At 35.7% G+C, this 20,617-nt stretch overlaps 1 protein-coding gene across 1 annotated transcript in view; it reads right to left on the bottom strand.

Annotated features, from left to right (window-relative positions):
• MDGA2 (MAM domain containing glycosylphosphatidylinositol anchor 2) overlaps positions 1-20,617 on the bottom strand; it is an 849,851-nt gene that overhangs the window by 267,596 nt on the left and 561,638 nt on the right. The gene's annotated exons all lie outside the window — the stretch shown is intronic.

Raw genomic sequence — 20,617 nt, 5'->3', positions numbered from 1 at the left:
ACTGTATTGTATGAAATCAATCTATATATTGGAAACACTTAAGGTGTCCAATTGTACTGTGTGATTTTTTTCTTTTTTTAGATATTAGCTTCAGCTAAGAGTCGCAGAGTGTTTTTCTCAGAATAAAAGGTAAACTCCCTTTGTGGTTCAATATTATCTGTTTTGTTTAAGAGAAAACAAAGTCAGAAGTAAGAAAAAAAAATTTCATATTATTACTATGGTTCTGTGAGACAGGTAATGAGACAGCTGAATGAAGTTTTTAAAAATCATTTTTGTATATTGGTCTTTCTAACACATTTAAGTAATATGGACATTTTCAGAGTGTCTTAATAGGCCTTCTGAGGTGTTGACTTTAAAGTATAATTATTTATTATTATAAACCTGTTGGGAAATTCACACAATGAAAATAATATGCAAAGACATTATAGTCTGGTATGAAGAAAAACAGTACCTCAGAGAATTATGTGATGTTGTGCAACTGATGAGAGATATTATTAATTAAATATTTTGAAATTATATATTATAAATAATTATTAATATATCATGAAAAAATAAAAGATACTTACAGCCCAGTTTGATGAAAATATGTCTCTTACAAAGGTATTTAGTACACATATAATTCTAGGGAGTTCAACATGTATATCATGTTAACAAGTCCCATTTGTTTTGCATCACATTCTAGCAAAATTAAAAGTAACAAGACCTAAGGGCCATGCATACTCTATGTTTGGCCTATGGAAACACACAATGGTGACATTAAGAAACACTTGAATGTGAAATTGACTTGTATAAGAAGTTGTTTTTCTCTTAGACAATACATTTTTTTTATTTTAAGAGAATTTCAGAGCTCAAAAACAGTATATATATAACAAAAAAACTTTTATCTATAATGCATTGCAGAATAATATTCAGTTTTATTAAAAATTTCTCTTTTTTTCAAATCTGAATTAAAAACAGTGTTGCCCAATTTATTTTTATTGAAGATGACATTCATTTTCTCTAATTATCATTGATGTTAAAAGTAGCCCAAGCAGACCACAAACAATGGCTAAAGCATTCAAGATTTTTAGAATATTTATATATATTTTAGTATCAAACTTTTCAAGCTTTAAATCTTGAAAAGATTAAAGGCTAAATCATTGTCATTTTCGTATTAATGTCTAACTTTTGATTATATAAATATAGCTTTTTTTTAACTATGAAGATTTGCATAAGAACCTTAGGAACATCAGGATTCACCAAGCTTAAGTGTAAGTCATGCCCTAGAAAAAAATATTAAAGTAGGAAAAACATTAAAAATACTTTTTCTATTACTAAAAATATTTTAAAGAAAAGATTTCTTGCTAGAAAATTCTTTGCTGATTTGGGGGAAATATCTGAGCTAGTTACTCCCTTCTTATAAGCTTCCATAGCCCCCCATGTTTCCCTTTCACATCACATTATACAATGTTAGCCACCCGCTACTCTTGCTCTTCAGCCAGGAGCACAGGGTCATGACCACATTCTCTGAAGCATGATGTGATGGTTGAATGGTAAGTGACATCTGGGTTCAGATCCTGACTGTGCTATTAAAATTGCTTGAACGTGGGTAAAGTCTTTCTCTCTTAAATGTCTCAGTTTCCCATTATTAATATGGAGGAAAATAATTGTTAACTATATTATAACATATGAAATCATTTAAAATGTATAAAGTGCTTACAACAGTGCCTAGTACAAAATACACACTTAAAAATATTTTCTTTGTCACTATTTTTATTACCACCTCATAGCCTGGTCCAGTGCTTGACAACAGTGAATGCTTAATAAATATTAGTAAGGGAAATCAATAAGTCAGCAAATAAATAAATGTGTGGCTGGTATAAAAATTTAGTCACTAAAAAATGCAGTTATTCTATTTTACTTTAATATATGTGGCAAAGATAGTTTAAGATAATTTTGAATTTTTCAGGTCCCATAAAATATCATATAAAAATATTTAAATACACCCATATATTTTGAAGAAACATAATTAAACATTTATTAATTTTGTTTTATACTTTTATTCATAATTTAAAACATTTTTTTCAAAATTCAACACACAGCTTTTAAAAACTCATAGGCAAAAAGTATTAACTATATCATCATCTGCTTTGCAAGTGCGTGCTATGTTTTCAGTGTCCTTAAACTGTCCAACCACCCTGAGTCTGTGCATCACAGGCTTCTTCTTCAGCTACCTCTTCCTATGTAGGTATATAGGAAATGAAGAAAGATAAACAAATGGGACTACACCAAACTAAAGAGTTTTTGCTCAGCAAAAGAAAACATCAGCACGATGAAAAGGGAACCAACCATATGGGAAAACATATTTGTCAATGATATATCAGATAAGGGATTGATCTCCAAAATATATAAAGAACTTACACATCTCAGCACAAAGAAGCAGACAGCCCAATTAAAAAATGGGAAAAGGAACTGAACAAACATTTCTCCAAAGAGGACATACAGAGGGTCCAGAGGCATATGCAAAAATGCTCAATATCACTAGCCATCAGTGGCCGTGGCTGGTTTAGCTCAGTGGATTGAGCGTCGGCCTGCGAGCTAAGTGTCGCTGGTTCGATCTTCCAGTCAGGGCACATCAGAGAAGGAAAACTCTGACTCCAAAAAACCTCCGCTGCCTTGCGGCATACCTCTTCAGGGGAAAGGCTAAGGGAGTAAACCCCGACAGAAAATCCGGAGCCGGAGTCCCTAAGGCGGTTTGACGTTGTAGTCAACACCGGCAACTCCTGCGGCGCACCTGAAGCCAAGCTGTATTCACTCCGTCTTTCCCTTGGAACCTTCAGCTGCGAAGAGAGGGGGGGGGTCTGCTGCATGGGCAACAGCAGACCCTCCATATCACCCTTCCCAGGCTCTGTAGCTTCAGCGTCATCGCAAGATGTCGATTCAACACGGGAGGAGACAGATACGATGTCACTCCCGAGTCGGACTGCACAGCCATTCTCGGCGGTGCAGATAGACTCTTAAGAAGCTACACCATCGTCTCTTGAGACGGACGGCTGCCGACGACGACTAGCCATCAGAGAGACGCAAATAAAAACTGCAATGAAATACCACTTCACACCTGTCAGAATGGCCATCATCAACAAATCAATAAACAACAAGTGCTAGCGAGGATGTGGAGAAATGGGATCCCTACTGCACTGTTGGTGGGAATGCAGACGGTGCAGCCACTATGGGAAACAATATGGAATTTCCTCTAAAGACTAAAAAGGGAACTGCCTTTTGAACCAGCAATTCCACTACTAGGATTATACCCGAAGAATCCTGAAACCCTGATTCAAAAGAACTTATGCACCCCTATGTTCATAGCAGCGCTGTTTACAATAGCCAAGTGCTGGAAACAACCTAAGTGCCCATCTGTAGATGAGTGGATTAAAAAACTGTGGTACATTTACACAATGGAATACTATACAGCAGAAAGAAAGAAGGAATTCCTGCCATTTGCAACAACATGGATGGAACTAGAGAGAATTATGCTTAGTGAAATAAGCCAGGCAATGAAAGAAAAATAGCTTATGCTCTCATCCAATACAGGAGACTAATGAACAACACAAATAAATGAACAAAATTGAACAAGAAACAGAGTAACAGTTATCAGGGGGGAGGGAGAGGGAGGGAAAGGGGTATGTAGGGGAAGGGTTTAGCAAAGGAACTAATATAAATAACCCATGAACATGGACAACGGGGTTGGTTGGTATGGACCGTGGGAGAAGGGGTGGGCTGGGTGGAGGGTAGCAATGATGGAAAAAGTGGGACAGTTGTAACAGAAAAACAATAAAAATAAAATTAAAAAATATAAACCTCATTGCCCTGAATCATGGAGTAGTAGAGTGTTCTGTAAATGTCTATTGCATGTATTGGTCAAATTATCCTATTGTTATGCAAGTAGAAACATGTAATATCTAGTAACAGATATCACTTCCCTTATTACCATGAGAAAAGTGCATTACTCTAAAACATATCCCAAGATCTATATATCTACTCATTCTTCACAGCAACATGGGAGAGAGAGATTACTATTTCAGGCTCATTTTTAAGAAAAAAATACATTAAATATGAATGTTAAAAGGGGACAAGAGAAATAATGAATGGACAGTATGTAATTTTTATTTGGGATGTTCATCAAACCAAAGCAAAAGGTAGCAAAAGGTGAAATACGTAAATACAAGCAATCCTTCAAATTAAGTAAAAATAGCCTAGTATTTTAAATGTTTTATAGTTATTGTAAAAACATGGCTCAACTCACATAATAATAATTTCAAGGAAGTCTACTTTTAATATAGCATACACACTACTAGTTACAAGCATTCTATTCATATACCGTGCTTATACCTAACTGTGTTGCCGGTCAGACTTTCAGACTGATAATCTTGCCAGTACTTAATGATGGAAGGCATGGGTCATCAAAGAAATTGTCTCTTGTTCAAGATCACTATGCCAACATTTTAGCATGTTCCATGTACTTGTTAATGGGAATACAATAGATGATAGATAGATAAATGATAGATAGATGATAGATATATAAGATAGATAGGTCCTGGGAGAAATGTGAACAGAGAGAGAGAGAAAGTGAGAGAGAGAGAGAAAGGAGGAAGAGGAGATAAAAGAGAAGGAGGAGGAGAAGAAAGAGGAAAAAAAGATGGGACGGGAAAAGAGAGGAAAGAGAGAAAAGGCCAGCCTCTTGTTTCTATTTTCCAAAATCTTAGTCCCAATAACTGCAATATGGAAAATGTATTTTAGGAAATATCTCTGAGAAAGGAAATTCTTCTCTCCCTTCTTGGGGTGGGGTGGGGGGTGAGTTTTCTTAGACTGATCAACAGATACTTCAGTGGGAACAAGGAAGTGATAGAACTGGCCTCTTGATTCCCACATCAAATACCAAACCTTTGGATATTTAAGTGCAAAGAGGACCTATGTGTCCCTTCCTGGTTTAAGATCACTGAGTGTGACTGGCTAGACATACAAGGACATAGTGAGTCTCATAGGGAAGGCTCTATAGCTGAGAGAAACAACCACCAGCCCCACAATGGTAGAATGGAAGAAGAGAGATAGGCCAGACTGAATAAGTCGACGTAATGAGGATGAGAGAGGTCTCTCAGGTGATACATGCCTATCAAAAGATTTAGATTTCATGTCCTACATTTTGGTAAAACATAACATCCCCTAGAATTTAAACAAAATCTGGTGGAAATGGCAACTCCATATTGACACAAAACTTCTAAAATTATGGTTGATATAAAATTGAAGTTGAATTATAAAGTAATAAGAAAATATACATTTCTTCAAATTTGAGTTTGTAGGCTAGGATTCATGCCCACTATAAATTTTAGTGAGTCAATTCCTCATAAGGTCCTCTGGATGTGTGATAAAAGATTTAGTTAGGTAGCAATGAAAAAAAAAAAACCAAAGAAGTCATTGAGCTCAGCTAAAATAGTATTTTCTTTCTACAGAGTATATTCTTAATTAACTCGAAACATAATTAATTATTTATGATAAAGATGGTTTAAAAAATTGAAATTAATGTAGTGCTTATCATCTTTACATTCTTAGAGACCTTGGCCCTCCATGGATCTGGGACTTCTGATTTTTAAATAGGAGGCTACTTTTCCACCCCAGACTCTTTGATTGAATTGATATAAAGCAGATAACTACTGTATAAAACTGTCAGTGGCCTTGAGTTAGATATATTTGAAGATGTGTTCCTTTGAATAGAAGTAATATGAGAATTAGAAAGTGAGTCATAGAGGAAATCATGAGAAATAAGAAACACGAAGACAAAGTATTCCAATAAAAAATCCTTAGCTAATATAATATTTGTCTTAGTTTGAATTCCCCCCAAAAGCAGGTCCTGATACAAATAGTGAATTTAAGTAAAGATTCCAGGAAGCATATTGAAAGAGCAGAGAAGAAAGACAGGAAAGGAAGAAAAACCAGTAAAAGAGCACCTGGGAATGGGTTGTCGCATTGCAAAGTCTGGGCCCATGCTGCTGGGAACCCTCTAAGAGGGTGTGACATAGAACATACCTCAGAACTCTCCTTCTGAAGAACAAGGAGGCTGGGCAGTGTGTTTATCTATCATCTCTTGTCCTTCACTAGTTGAGGATTACTCCGTGGGTCTTAACTTCCCAACCTCATGCTTTGGCTGAACACATTGCAGCCCAGACAGAAGGATATTAAATATGGAATCTGTCAGAAGAAACTACAATAAGCTCCAGAACATACTAAGAGAAGACAGGGCACCCACAGTGTCTGTTAGGGTCTCCTTTCCATGTAAATTAAATGATTGGTAGTCAGTGACTTGGAGATAATGTGAAAAGGATTAACAAAAAAGAACAAGCAAGGATGAATGGTGAGTAGGGGGCACCTTTATCCATTAGGATACAGGCAAAAAATGAAATTAATATGAACATAGTATGAATTCACGGAAGAGAGAGGAAAATTTTATATGAATAACTTCCTGCTTCTGTTCCATGGCCCTATATTTTTTAAACTTGAAAATATAAAAATGATAGCAAACCACGTCCAGCTTCTGTGTGAAGAGACATGCTTAAGCTATGCTTACAGATTCAAGGAACAGAAAGAAAAAGTTTATCTCAGAAGAACTAATCATTTCATGAAGATTATATAACAATCACTACATTTTTCATGAATTTCATTGAAATCCATTTTCAACACACATTTCATTGAAATACAGGTAGTGGTGAACATTTTACATAATAAAATGAGGGAATATATTAGAAGTTGATCTGAAAACTCAAAGTAAGGCACTTATTCAGTTGAGGAATTATTCAAATATCATTATTGATGTATTGATTGATTTTCATAAAGCCCAGAAACGCTATCATATTGAAAAATTCTCTTTAAAACAATGCTCCAGGATATAGTAATATTTGAAATAGCATTCATGAACAGTATCTAATGCAAGAGAGAGACTTCCCTATGTATACTGAAGCCAATGCATATTTTTCATTATTTTCATATTCACAGGAAATATATTTCTGGAAATTATTGAGAAAGCAGAGTAAGGGTGTTCCTTCATGAACAATTACATAAAAATCTACTGAAAATGACCTTGCTACAACACCATGGGTTCCAAACAAGTGGTTTCCTAAATGGGCTTTATTTGGTCAGCAGAATATCTTTTGTTGTCATTGTTGTTAGTAATGAATATTGTTAGTTATTGCTTATTCTCCCTAATATAATACATTTCAGCACATTCATTCATTCAGTGTTTATTGAACACCTACTATGTATTAGGCCCTCTGATAGACACTTGGGATATACTGGTGAACAAAACAGCCAAAGAATCCCTGCACTCAGAAGATATATCCTAGCAGGAAGAGAACCATCCCTCTCCCCATGACCCCCATTGCCTTAGGTAACTTCACAGATTTATATCATCTGCCTGGTCTCTGAAGGCATGTGCATTTATGATCTCCGACGGGCATGCTTATGCCATTAGAGCACAATAAGTGAAAAAGTTTGCCAAAAGTTCCTTCAGTGAAATGAGACTTTACAAAATAGAACAAGTGATATTTACATTTCAATCTAGTCATTGAACAAGAGAAATGAAAAAACAAAAACAAACTAGAAATGGAACTTGGTTCCACATTGAGCAAAAGATAATAATAAACTAAAAAAAAAGATTTCAGTCAATAAACTATGCCCAAAGTTGGGTTACTAATACTTAATGGCTTGAAAAGTCTTAATAAACATTGGAAAAATGCTGAAGAGCTTTAGTACCATATAAATATCCCTCCCTTGATAACACCTTGCTGTTTTTTGCCAACAGAAAAAACCTTGGCAAAATCTGGTCTGATTCAAGTGTACAGGAAATTAAGCATCAATATGCTACTGCAGCAGAATCCCAGAGGGTCATCTCTAATGGATTGAAAAATCCAAGCTAAGTGCTTCTGCATAAGAAATTGGTTGGCCATGGAATTTTCTCATTCTTTATAGGTTATACTAGGATTTCAGAAATAGTGTCCATATGCAAAGATGTCTTCTTCACAAGATCAGCAGGAGTATGAACTTGCTATTCCTGCTGCCTGGAATTCTCTTCCAATGCTTATCCACCTAGTAAAGACTAGTAGTTAAGTACTTTACCATGCTGAAATGTCAATATTAATTCTTCACTAAATTCCTAGTTTTTTGTCCAAGCCAACTGAATTGCTCCTTCCCTTTTATAAGCATAGCTGCTGATAATACTCACCCCCTACATTAGGACATTTACCTCTACCCTTTCACTTTGCTGTATCTAGGAATAGGACATCAGAGTTAAAAAGATAATGTTTTTCATATTTGTACCAAGAGCACCCAGAAAAGATTCTGACAAAGAATTAGCTCAATGATATCTTATTGGAAAAAGAATGCTGAATTTAAGGATTAGAGAACAGATACTCCACCCAAAGCTTGACAATTCATCATAAACTTAAGCAAAAACAACACTCACTACAACATAAAAGAATGTGAATATGCCTCAGGATTTCATGAGCCATTCATTGAAAAACACTAGTTATCACAACTTGACAATTCTTTCATTGTTCAACCCATCTAAACTTAACCATGCTTTATGTTGCTAACGAGGTGATGATAAAGGATTTCTCTATCGGCATTTATTACACCACTCATATAAAATCAATACAGCATATTATTTACACTTCTTTGTACTTCATTCTTCACTCAGTTATAACACATTACTATTCATAAACCATGTAATTAAGCCAAATTATGTTCCTAAAACCAAAATAAAGAGCCTTTGTTATAAGAGGACCAGTATGTATATAATTCAATATGAACTTAAAAATCAGTCAATATTTAAAGCTCTTCTGTGTGATATCATGCAGCAGCAGAACAGATAAAGACATCAGCTCTAAGACCATCTGCTGTTGATCTTGCAGCTATATTTCTTAAAGCGTCACCAGAATGGTGAAGCAAAAAACAGAATAATTCTGCTCTGGCGACCACAGCTGCTGAAATGGAGACAGCTGGTATTTCTACCGGAAGTATTATAACACAGAGGGATCTGTGGAAAAAAGGTACTTTCTTATTGGTTAGTCTCTTACTGGTCTGATAAAGATTTTTTTTTCCTTTTATTACACATTCTGGGGACACTGTATAACATTTTGACTCCTTTTATGATTCTATAATTTCATTTTATAGTAACTTGACTGAGTTTGCTTCACAGCTAATCTTAACAATAATGTTGAACATATTTGACTCGGTGGGACCTTTGTTTGCTCCTCTAAACATCAAGGGAATTCTGTTAGATAATTTCTAAAAGACTAATACCTGGGCATAAAGGCTCCTAATCTTATGACACATTTTACCCAGGTTACTCTAGTTGATTCCAAGATATAGCAATGATTTTTAAAAATCACATCAGGAGTTTAATTAGCCAGGTCATTGACAGCAATGAAATAAACAATGCAGAGAAATGTATCTATGTTGCATTTAATAAAAAAATTATTAATTCATGTATTGATTAAGTTATGACTATGTATCAGGCTCTGTTCTAAGCATTGGAGATAATAGTACAAAACAGACAAAAATTCTACTCTTGAGGAGTTTGCAATTAGATGGAGACAATTATAGTCCTTAATATGTTCCAGGCACTCTTTAAAAAGCTTTACATATAGTGATTCATTTAATTGTATGAGATAGGTACTATTATTACCTATTTTCCTTATTACCAATTTGAGAAACTGTTTAGGTAACTTGCCAAAGGTCACATTGGTAGTAAATTGTAAATCTGGGCTTCTAATCTAGGCAGCCTGTGAATATAAAGCATTGCATATAAACTCCAGAGTGAAAATAAAATTGATCTTTCCAAGTTCTAACTGAATTCTTGATGATCTTTATGTCAGAGAAAGAGTTAGTGCTGCCTCTTTAACAGAAAGAGGGGATAGATAACATTTTTCTCCCCTACATTATACAAATCTGGGATGGCAAAAATAAATGTGGTTGGCTAGTCAGATGTGTAGAAAACTACCATTCAGAAGAGAAGGCAACATGGACTTGTGAACCACCTAAGTAAGAATCAAAAAGCCTAAATTATGAAGTGTCTTTGGAAGAGGTTCTTAGGCCATTGCTCAGGGTATGTTTACTCCTAACTTATACAGTTAGTTGTCCATTGGTATATGCAGGGATTGGTCCCAGGAGCCCCACGGATACCAACACCTAGGAATCCTCAAGTCCCTAATATAAAATGGTATGGTATTTTCATATAACCTATGTATATTTTCCTGTATACTTTAAGTCATTACTAGATTACTTATAATACCTAATACACTGTACGTGTTCTGTAAATAGTTGCTTTATTATATTCTTTAAAGAATAATGATAAGAAAAAGTCTGTATCTGTTTAGTATGCATGTAACCATCATAGGCCTAGCTACATAGTATATGTCAACAACGTAACATTTAAAAAATATTTTTAATCTGTGGTTGATTAAATCTGTGGATGCAGAAGCTGCAGATGTGGAGGGCCGATTGTGTTTTACATAATTATAACGAGCTCAGTTATTTAAATTCTCGGATTTCATGAGTAAAGGAGTTGGAACTGAAACATGGGAAGACTTCTTTAGACAGGGGTTGTTCATAATCTACTGGTAAGGAAGAATAAGAGAAACTTGTGTGTTATTACATGGATGAGTAAGTGTGGTGTTGAAGATAAACTATTGACCAAGCCTCCATCTATTTCAACTGTCATCCCCAAAATGTGAGATTAGGTAAGTACAATTTCAAAAAGCAAGAAAAGAATTAATGCATCCATATATTTACTTTAGGTATTACCAATGAAGAGAGAGAGAGCAAGAGAGAGAAATTGTTTGCTGATGCTTGTAAAGTATCGTATATCGTATCGGCAGCCGTCCGTCTCGAGAGACGATGGTGTAGCTTCTTAAGAGTCTATCTGCACCGCCGAGAATGGTTGTGCAGTCCGACTCGGGAGTGACACGGTATCTGTCTCCTCCCGTGTTGAATCGACATCTTGCGATGACGCTGGAGTGTCCTCTCCAGTGAAGCTGAAGCTACAGAGCCTGGGCAGAGTGATATGGAGGGTCTGCTGTTGCCCATGCAGCAGACCCCCCCTCTCATCGCAGCTGAAGGGTCCAAGGGAAAGACGGAGTCAATACAGCTTGGCTTCAGGTGCGCCGCAGGAGTTGCCGGTGTTGACTACAACGTCAAACCGCCTTAGGGCCTCCGGCTCCGGATTTTCTGTCGGGGTTTACTCCCTTAGCCTTTCCCCTGAAGAGGTATGCCGCAAGGCAGCGGAGGTTTTTTGGAGTCAGAGTTTTCCTTCTCTGATGTGCCCTGACTGGAAGATCGAACTAGCGACACTTAGCTCGCAGGCCGACGCTCAGTCCACTGAGCCAAACCAGCCAGGGTGGCTTGTAAAGTATGCTATAAAATACTACTAATACTAATATGTGAAGGACAAAAATGGTCATATTTTGCTGAATACAATCCTGGACCAAAGGTCATATAAAAAGAAATAAAAACATGCAAATTACACATACATTCATACTTAATACACTTGAACATTATAATAGTTATTTATTTTGAATTCTAGAAGTTTTATAATTTTTATTCTATTTAGAATAAAAAACACTGTATCTTGATTGCCTGATTGGGTTACAACCCAGATAAGGGCAGTGCCCTTACCAAGTATCTGTTTTCAGCTGCATGGCTGGGGTAGCTTCTCTTGCTTCAACAGACAGGTGTGCATCTGAAGCTGTTAGAGTGAAGACTCTGATTCTAGGACATGAGGGCACCTCAATAAATTAAATCCTGCCTGGAGTAACCCAAGAAATGTATGGACTGTGTTTTATAAAGGGCTAAATGTGTTCTGGAGAGATGTTTTTCTTGTAAGTACATATATATTAACTAATTTTAACCATTATGTATATATTGATATTCCTTCCCTACGATGTGTTAAGTAAAAAATAAAAAGAAAGGCAGAAAAAGAATTAGAAACATAATTTGATGCAAATAAATGTGCCAAAGCACAGAGATTTGATTCTAAGTTTTCTGTGTGGTTAACAGTCAATTTGCTGGACTGAATTACAAAGTCCTAAAATTGTGGTTTATCCTAGAGAAAATGACAATTTTAAACTATAGGCCTTGTAGTAGGTGTCACTACAGTATGATGTTGACATGCTGTAAATATTAACACTGCTTAACACTACTATTACAGATCTAATTCTAACAGAAGTCAATTCAAGTATAACTACTAAACTAGCTATATTTCTTATCTTGGGGTTTCAGACATTGAGAGAACATTTAAATATATTGTTGCCATGTTCTAGGACAATGCTGCTACATGATAAGGGAGGTATTCATTTTTGGAGTAAGATAATACTGTAATGCAACATATGTAGGGAAACTAAATAAGCTACACAAATGAAATATTTCTTAAGGGAAGATTAGAAACCAATAAAACCTTTTTCAAACTATTTTAATATGAAAGATAAAACTTATGGAATCACCTCTGAATTCAATTCCTGTCTACACATAAGAAATGCATGTATAAAATGTCCTGCCAAAATTTTATTTCTCAGAGCTACTGAAAATAGAACTTTTCATTCTAGTTCTCATATTTTCAATACGTATTTTGGTAAATCCATATTTCCCCATTTTACATGATTAATATGAGCTGCTGAAATATCTTTGCAGAGAAAACAAATACTTACTATCTGTTTTTAATATTGAATCCATTTTGTTTTTCTTAAAGTTATTAATATTGATATTTATTGATTTGCCCATTTAACTTTCCAGCAACTTGAGAATTAAATCCATATTAGATATTCTTTCACTGTGGAGCTCTATACATGTTATAATGCTTTTCTAAACCTATTCATATTTCACATTCTGCTAAAACACACAATCCAATGTAGCGCACCCCACTCTATAATCACTGAATTTTCAGGTCCTTTGTACAATCGACAGTGTCAAGTTGTGTATAGATATCTCATCCGGTTGCTTATTACTTATGGTTCCAAAGGGAAAATGGCAGTAACATTACAGTTTCCATCAGATTGAACTAAATTTAAAACTGAAAGACAATATGCAATGAGACAGGACCTTAGTTATTAAGTATTCCCAGTCAGGATCAAGAGAATTAGAAAAGTATGAGAATAGAAAAGAGTTTAGCTTTCTTCCTTCCTTTTTGTTCCACCTACACAATTGCTTTAGTGGATTCAATCCCAGAGAAATTTAACAAGAACCCGTATTATGCTGCTTATTTTCCGAATAGTTCTGTTTTTTTCCTGTTGTGCCTAATGTTTTCTCACTTCAATTTGGAAACATACTTTTTAATTTGCACTTAAAATGTGACAATCATTTAGAAGAGATTTCTTACCTACTGTTACTTGTTAGGTCAAACTATATTAATTTCCTGCATCTTACCATTTTAAAACTGCAGACTTTTCTCAGTAAAACAAAGCAAACTAGTGTTGCTGGCTTTCACTAAAGAAAGAAATCACTACTTACTTCCAGTAGTTTACTAATCTGACTAAAATTTCCACCTCTTGTTTGTTTGAGAATAATGTTGCAATGCCATACCAAAGTGAAAACCTGAAGAGTAGATTCATATAACTGTCATACCTATCTATGCCACAAACCATCAATAAATTCCTATTATACAATGTGTCTATCAGAAATCAATATTACTGCTGATTGCCTCACAGTTACTGCATAGTATGTGATTAAAGAATAGAGTCAAAGTAGGCTCAGGTAGTACAATACTGCAACCCAGGCATCAAGACTAAAAGGAGATGATAGAAAGAAATGCTGTTCAAAACATAAGGTCAAGCATATTACAAAACAATTGGACATACTTATTTTCTATTGCAATATAACAGTAGCAAGTAAATCAAGAAAGGTATGTTGTTACCAGGAAAAAAATAGTGGCTCTTAGAACAGACTTTGCAGAAAACGGAAACTGAGGGAACTGAAATCTTTGTGATGTTTTGGAAATAACTGTGACAACAGCAAACCAAAAATACATGCTACATCTGGATTTATAGTCAAAAGTTTAATGCATTTCTGATACTCAGCCTGTCCATTTTTTCCCAGCCTACCAATGGCCTATTTCCTCCCAGTCCTTGTAACAATACATTATATACCCTTCTCCTACTATATGGACCACTACATGGACTATCTTTTCTTCAAAATTAATTAAAAGCCCTCACAAACTAACATGGATGCTTTAACTTATGGCTGCTGTAGCTCACATGGCTCTATGATATTAACAGTGACCACAGGACTAATCTTAACCACAGCACACAGTGTTAAATCCTATGAATGCTGTGGCTAAGGTCATAGGATGTCCTGAAAACACAAATATTTTAGCATCGTGTTTTAATAATGATATGTTTATTTCATGATATCAGAATGAGGGGAAAAACATATATTTATGGCATTCTCAAAACAAAACTGTTCACATTTTGCTTATTCTTTAAATTGAAAATATTGGCAAATATCATTTGGTAAGATAATCAATTCCTATTTTCCTAACATTTTTTAAAATTTACATTTACGTGGCACTGATGAGTACATGTAAATTTCATAACAGATAAGAACATAAACTGTTTAGATTTCTTCATTCTGGAAGTCAATATAAAATATAATGCATCAGAAGTAGTGTTTTATATATATATATATATATATTCACTACTAACCTACATATCTGTATTTATATATATTAATATATGATTATTCAAATTTAATGAGTATACAATATTGACATTCACTTATTTCTCCAATTATTGAGAAAATTTTGGAATTTAGTTGTGAGTTAATATTTCTTCTGAGAAGTATAGACAAGTAGAGTCTATCATTTATACTTTCAAATAAGTAACAACAAAAGAAGAAAATCAAAGGACAAAAGGAGATTTTAGAAATTCTCATTGCTTTCTTCACAAAGGTTATTTTTTAAATTTAAAAACCACTGCTACCATAAAACTAAGAGCTGACTATTTGCAAGACACTTTTAATACACTTTCATTTAATCTTCACAATAGGTATAATGAGGTAAGCTTCTTTGGGAAAATTGATTCTTTTTTTTTTTTTTTTTTTTTTTTTTTTTTTTTTTTTTTTTTCAGATTTAATGTGTTTTATTGATTAAAATATTACATTTGTGCCAATTTCCCTTCCCTCTGCTCCCCTCCACCCGGTGGCCCCCTCCCTCCAGTTGTCCCCCCCTTTTAGATTATGTCCATTAGTTGTGCATACAGTTCCTCCCAACCTCTGTCTATTCCATTCCCTCCTACCATGATCCCCAATTCCTATATCATCTCCCTCCCTCTCCCCACTCCCCCTCCCTGTTGACCTCCCCCCACTATGCTTCCCTTACCCACAGTTCCTTTTCCACTCTCGTTGCCTGTTTCGTTTGCCTTTGTTTCATCTCCCTATCTTCTGTTATTTAAACCAGTCCCTTTAACTTCTCATATAACAGTGGTTTGGATCTAATGAACTCTTTCAGTTTTATTTTGTCCTGGAAACACTTTCTCTGTCCTTCTATTCTGAATGACAATTTCGCTGGATAGAGTATTCGTGGTTGTAGGTTTTGGATTTTCATTACTTTGAATATTTCTTGCCAGTTCCTTCTTGCTTGTAGGGTTTCCCTTGAGAAGTCAGCTGATAGTCTAATTGGGACCCCTTTGTACATAATTCTTTTCTTCTCTCTTGCTGCTTTTAAGATTCTCTCTTTATCTTTAATTTTTGACATTTTGATTATAATGTGTCTTGGGGTGGTTCTCCCTGGGTCCAGTCTCTTGGGAACTCTCCTTGCTTCCTGGACCTGCAGGTCTATTCCCTTCCCCAAGTCTGGGAAGTTCTCCTTTATTATGTTTTCACTCAATTTTTCAAGTTCTAGTTCATCTTCCTCATTCTCTGGCAAACCAATGATTCTTATGTTGGGCCTTTTATAGCTGTCCCAGAGGTTTCTGATCGTCTCATTGTTGCTTCCTATTTCCTCTCGCTGCATTGGTTGACTGCTTCTTCCTTCTCCATATTCCAGTTTGTTGAAATGAACTCTGGATTCCTCACCATCTGTCTCGTACGTGGTTTTGTTCCTTTCGTTATGAAAGTTTTTCGCTTCTTTCATATCTTTTTCCTGCTCTTTTGTGAATTCTGTAAGCCACCTGATAACAATGGCCCAGAACTGAGCCTCTGACAGGTTTCTTATCTGTTCATCTGTCAGGTTCTCTATCTGCTGTCTGGTGAGCTGCACCACCGGGATCTCTATAGTTGTTTGCCTCATTTTGACAGATGCGTTTTGTTTTCCTGGGCTGGCTGTCGGGGGCGGTGCCTGTGTACTCGTAATGACCCAGCGACCGGCGCCCTTTGGCGTCACAAGTCAGCGCCCGGCGCCTGTCTGCGACCTATTTCGTAGCCCTGTGGTGCTTTCTTTCTTTGGGGGCGGGGGTCCAAAATGGATACACACAGTTATTCCGCTAGGAGACCGGGATCCGTCCTCCCGCGCCCCTGGGCCTCACTGTTCAAGGCGATGCTGCGACTGCTCTCCCCAGCGCCCGGAGTCGCGCACCGGCAGGGGCTTGATTGGAGTCGCGCCAAGCCTCCGGGCTTTTTCGCCGCCCCGCCCCCGCCGCCGCTCCGCAGACAGCTTTGCCTTCTTTAACTCTTACCTGCCCAAATGGCACCGCTGGTTTATAACTTCATGTGTTGGGCTTCCGTGTAGCTTTATTTTCTGGAATTTCTAGTTATCCTTTGTTTTGAAGTAGTTGTATTCCTATCTGGTTGTAGAGGGAGACCTAGCGTGTCCGTCTAAGCCTCCATCTTGGCCGGAAGTCTGAACTGGGAAAATTGATTCTTAAATGCCTTAGGGCTTGAGGGAGAAGAGTGGCCAGGGATGCATCTTGTTTTGAGTGAGATTAAAGCCTCCCTGCCAGATTGTGTATATAAGAAATAGCTGAGAGCACCATATTTGCAATTTCTCTTAATTAACTGCATTAGGTCCAGAGATTGTTTGTGGACTTCATTGTTTCTTGAATACTAATGTAAGGGGATTACATAAAGGCACAACAGCACAACAAGGTATTATTCTTCTCAAATTCTGTAAACCTGCACCCTGCTTGCATGGCCCTTTGAGCACAAGAGTAGCTCTGTATGCATGGACTGCATCTACTTCTTGGTAGTCACCTCATTCCAGTTAAGTTTTTGTTGGTGGTAGTGTTATCTGGCTAAATAAAATGAGATCTTAGAGTTAATGTTCTCTTCCCATCAATCAGAAACCCACTTCAAAACATGTTATCAACATGATTTAGCAGAATGGCAATTTCAATGTGTTGAAATAATTGGTGACACCACTGCACAGTGGGGCGAGCCAAGAGACACTCCCAGGTCTTTACCATTGATGTTTCTTTATTTAGGCTGTTTAAGCTGTACCAACATTTACTACTGATTGTGGATTAGATCACTGGGTGACCAAGTGTACTGGTTTGCCTGGGATTATAGGATTTCCCAGGATGTGATACTTTCACTGAGTCCAGCACATCTTGGGATGGGTGACTCTAAAGATGATTCCTGATAATCCATCTGAGGATTTGGGATGAATAAATTAGTGGGATTAGTTACATGCAGTTGTGGAAATTATTCTTTATCACAAGAGCCAGTAATTGATAAAAATCAAATTTGTCAGTGTATATTCATGGAAATATTCTGTATCACAAATTATGAGTGGCAAGCTTAAAAACTAAGAAAGAAGTCTAAAATGCATTTCTAGCAACTGAATTATCTATAACAGCACAATTCTCAGGAGTTTTACCAGAATAGAAACTTCAAAAGTACTGAGCCATGGCTTTCAAATCCATAATATAGAAGTTTAAAATTAAAATCGAATAATCTCAGGAACATAAAAAAATTACTTTATTTTAGCATACCTTCACTCAACACACTGAAAAAAAATATAAAACACATAGTTTGCTTCTCTGTATTGTTATGAAAACTTTTAAATTGTTTAATTATAATTAGTCTAATAGCATATTAAGAATAATGTATAAAACATGAACTAATTGATATGCTCCAAAATATTTAAATTGTGACACAGGATTTCAACAATTTATTTTCCTTTCAATAAATGTAATATTGTTGCTTTTCCTTTGATTAATGATTTTTCTTTTATTTTCTTCTGTGTTAGCTATTTACCCTGTCTGGGTTGTGATTTCTTCTAGGAGAGTTAATAGTTTATGACAGATATTTTATATAAGAACTCATAGTCCAAGAATAACCTTGGATATAATGAATCTGAAAAATTCATTGCTAGGACAAGAAAATGTACAGTTGTAGGGAGATCCCAGCAACATGCAAACTTCCTGTTACTATGGTAATAGGATTCTGAAAAATCTGGGTCACCTTGTTGCTCTGGAAACAATCTCAGGAAGATCAAAGTTGAAACCCCATAATGACCATTGCTTCTGTCCCCAGATCACTGTATACTCATCGTGTATATTTTCCCATTTCTAAAGCCATATTAATTAGAATAAGGCATACATAAGTTTACTTTCCTTAGACAATGACAGAGCACTCAGGTGAAGGATCTATTGCATATCAAAAAAAGTGTGAATTTCTTTAATTTTCCTTATATACCATTACCAATTTCACAAAATAATGTTGGATATTTCTGTTAAACACTTATGTCAATAATAGTCTAAGTAAATATAAACCAGAATACATATTCATTTCTATAGATTTTTTTCTGGGAAATCTTAATATTTAATTTAACCACTGATAAGCATAATTCATAAAATTAATATAAATTTATTTCAAAATTAGTCATTAATGGTTGAAGCGATATACCATATACTAGCAAAAGTTCTAAGATTCTTGTAATTATCGCATCATGATTACTAATGATACCAATTTTATCCCTTCTTTCTATTATCTAGGTTAACAATCCAATCCAATTATAACTACTATTTACTGTGCTTATTATAAGTTGATACTTTTTAAAAGTTCTTTATTTAATATCTTACAAAACCAAATAATGTGAATATTGTGCTATTCTTATTTTTAGGGAGGGAAAAGAAAATAGGAAAGCTAAGTAAAATCTCCAAATTTGGAGATCCAAAATTTAAACCTTAGATTTCTTAGTTTCAGTGTTATATAAACGAGTTACAGAAAACATCTCATTCTCTAAAAATGGCATATCAACAATATTCTAATAACATTTGTTGTGTTCTGTTGGTTCCTGCAGCAGTGAATACTGTTGCTTAAAAGAATCTGAATTATCTATGACAAAAAATGTATTGTAATTTGTATGCTCAATATTTTAGTGTATGAAAAAAGATATTTTTCTGTTTTTATTGCGTTTTTTCTTTTGTTTTATATTCTAACTCCTCTATCATAAAAAAATACAGTCAGAACAAAATACATAGGTTCATTGATACATCTTTTGTGTGTGTATACTAATATTTTGATCATGTTTGAAAAAATGTATGATGATATTATTATTAAATTGATGTCTGTCCCTCACTAAAGCTTTTCATCTTTTCTTCCTTTACAGTTGCTTCCTTCCTATTTCCCCAAAGCTAAGAATATAGGGGCCACAAATACTCTGAATACTTTCCTTTTTAAGTTGAAATTCTACTGAATAACAGGCTCTTTTTAAAAAAATGGTTGGCTCATTTTCTTGCTTGGATTTAACATATATTATAAACATTTCTAAAATTTTAAAAGGAACCCTAAACTCAAAGGACACTTTTCAGTCATCTGAAAGTGTGATGCACTGAACTGTGCCCTCCCCAAATTCATATGTTGAAGCCATATCTCCATTATAGCTTTGTTTACATATAGGAAATGAGGTCCTAAGAGTGGAACTTGAATCTGATATGGGCAGTGTCCTTATGAGAGGTGGAAAAGGTACCAAAGCTTGCTTAATCTCTCCCTCCATGAAAGACAGAGGAAGGGGACAGTAAAAGGCAGCTGTCTACAAGCCAGAAAAGAGAGGCTTCACTATAAATCAACCCTGACAGCACTTAATCTTGGACTTTCAACTTCCAGCCTATGAGAAAATAAAATTCATTGTTCAAGCCATTGTGGTATGCTGTTATGGCAGCCCAAAAAGACAGACATGAAGTCATTGTATTTGCAGTATATATTTCTCAAAAACCTAGTCATTCTTCAAAGTAGTGATTGTTGGTGAAAAAATATCTAGGTTCTATTAAATAATTCTACTGATTACCCAGATGCATAAAAGAGCTCAAAATTTTCAGTGGCTAAGAAAAATGCATGAGGTTATTAACCAGGTGCAGATGACAGCAAAATTTCTACTGGACTTCCTTTGCACTATACAACTAGAACAGGAACAGAATCATAGGTATGGAGATCATTTGGAAGGTTATCAGCTGGGGGGAGGATGGGGGAGAATGGGGGGAATGATGCAAGGGTTAAGAAACATAACTGGTAGGAACAAAACAGAGAGGGGGATGCTAAGAATAATATAGCCCTGGCTGGTGAAGCTCAATGCATTGAGTGCCGGCCTGCAAACCAAAGGGTCGCCTGTGATTCCCAGTCAGGGCAGGCCAGGTCTCCAGCCAGGTCCCCAGCTGTGGGCATGCAA

The sequence above is a fragment of the Furipterus horrens genome, unplaced genomic scaffold (genome assembly GCF_987537825.1).
Source record: "Furipterus horrens unplaced genomic scaffold, mFurHor1.1.pri manual_scaffold_3, whole genome shotgun sequence".
Lineage (NCBI taxonomy): Eukaryota > Metazoa > Chordata > Mammalia > Chiroptera > Furipteridae > Furipterus > Furipterus horrens.
This window is presented reverse-complemented; position numbering and strand designations above follow the sequence as displayed.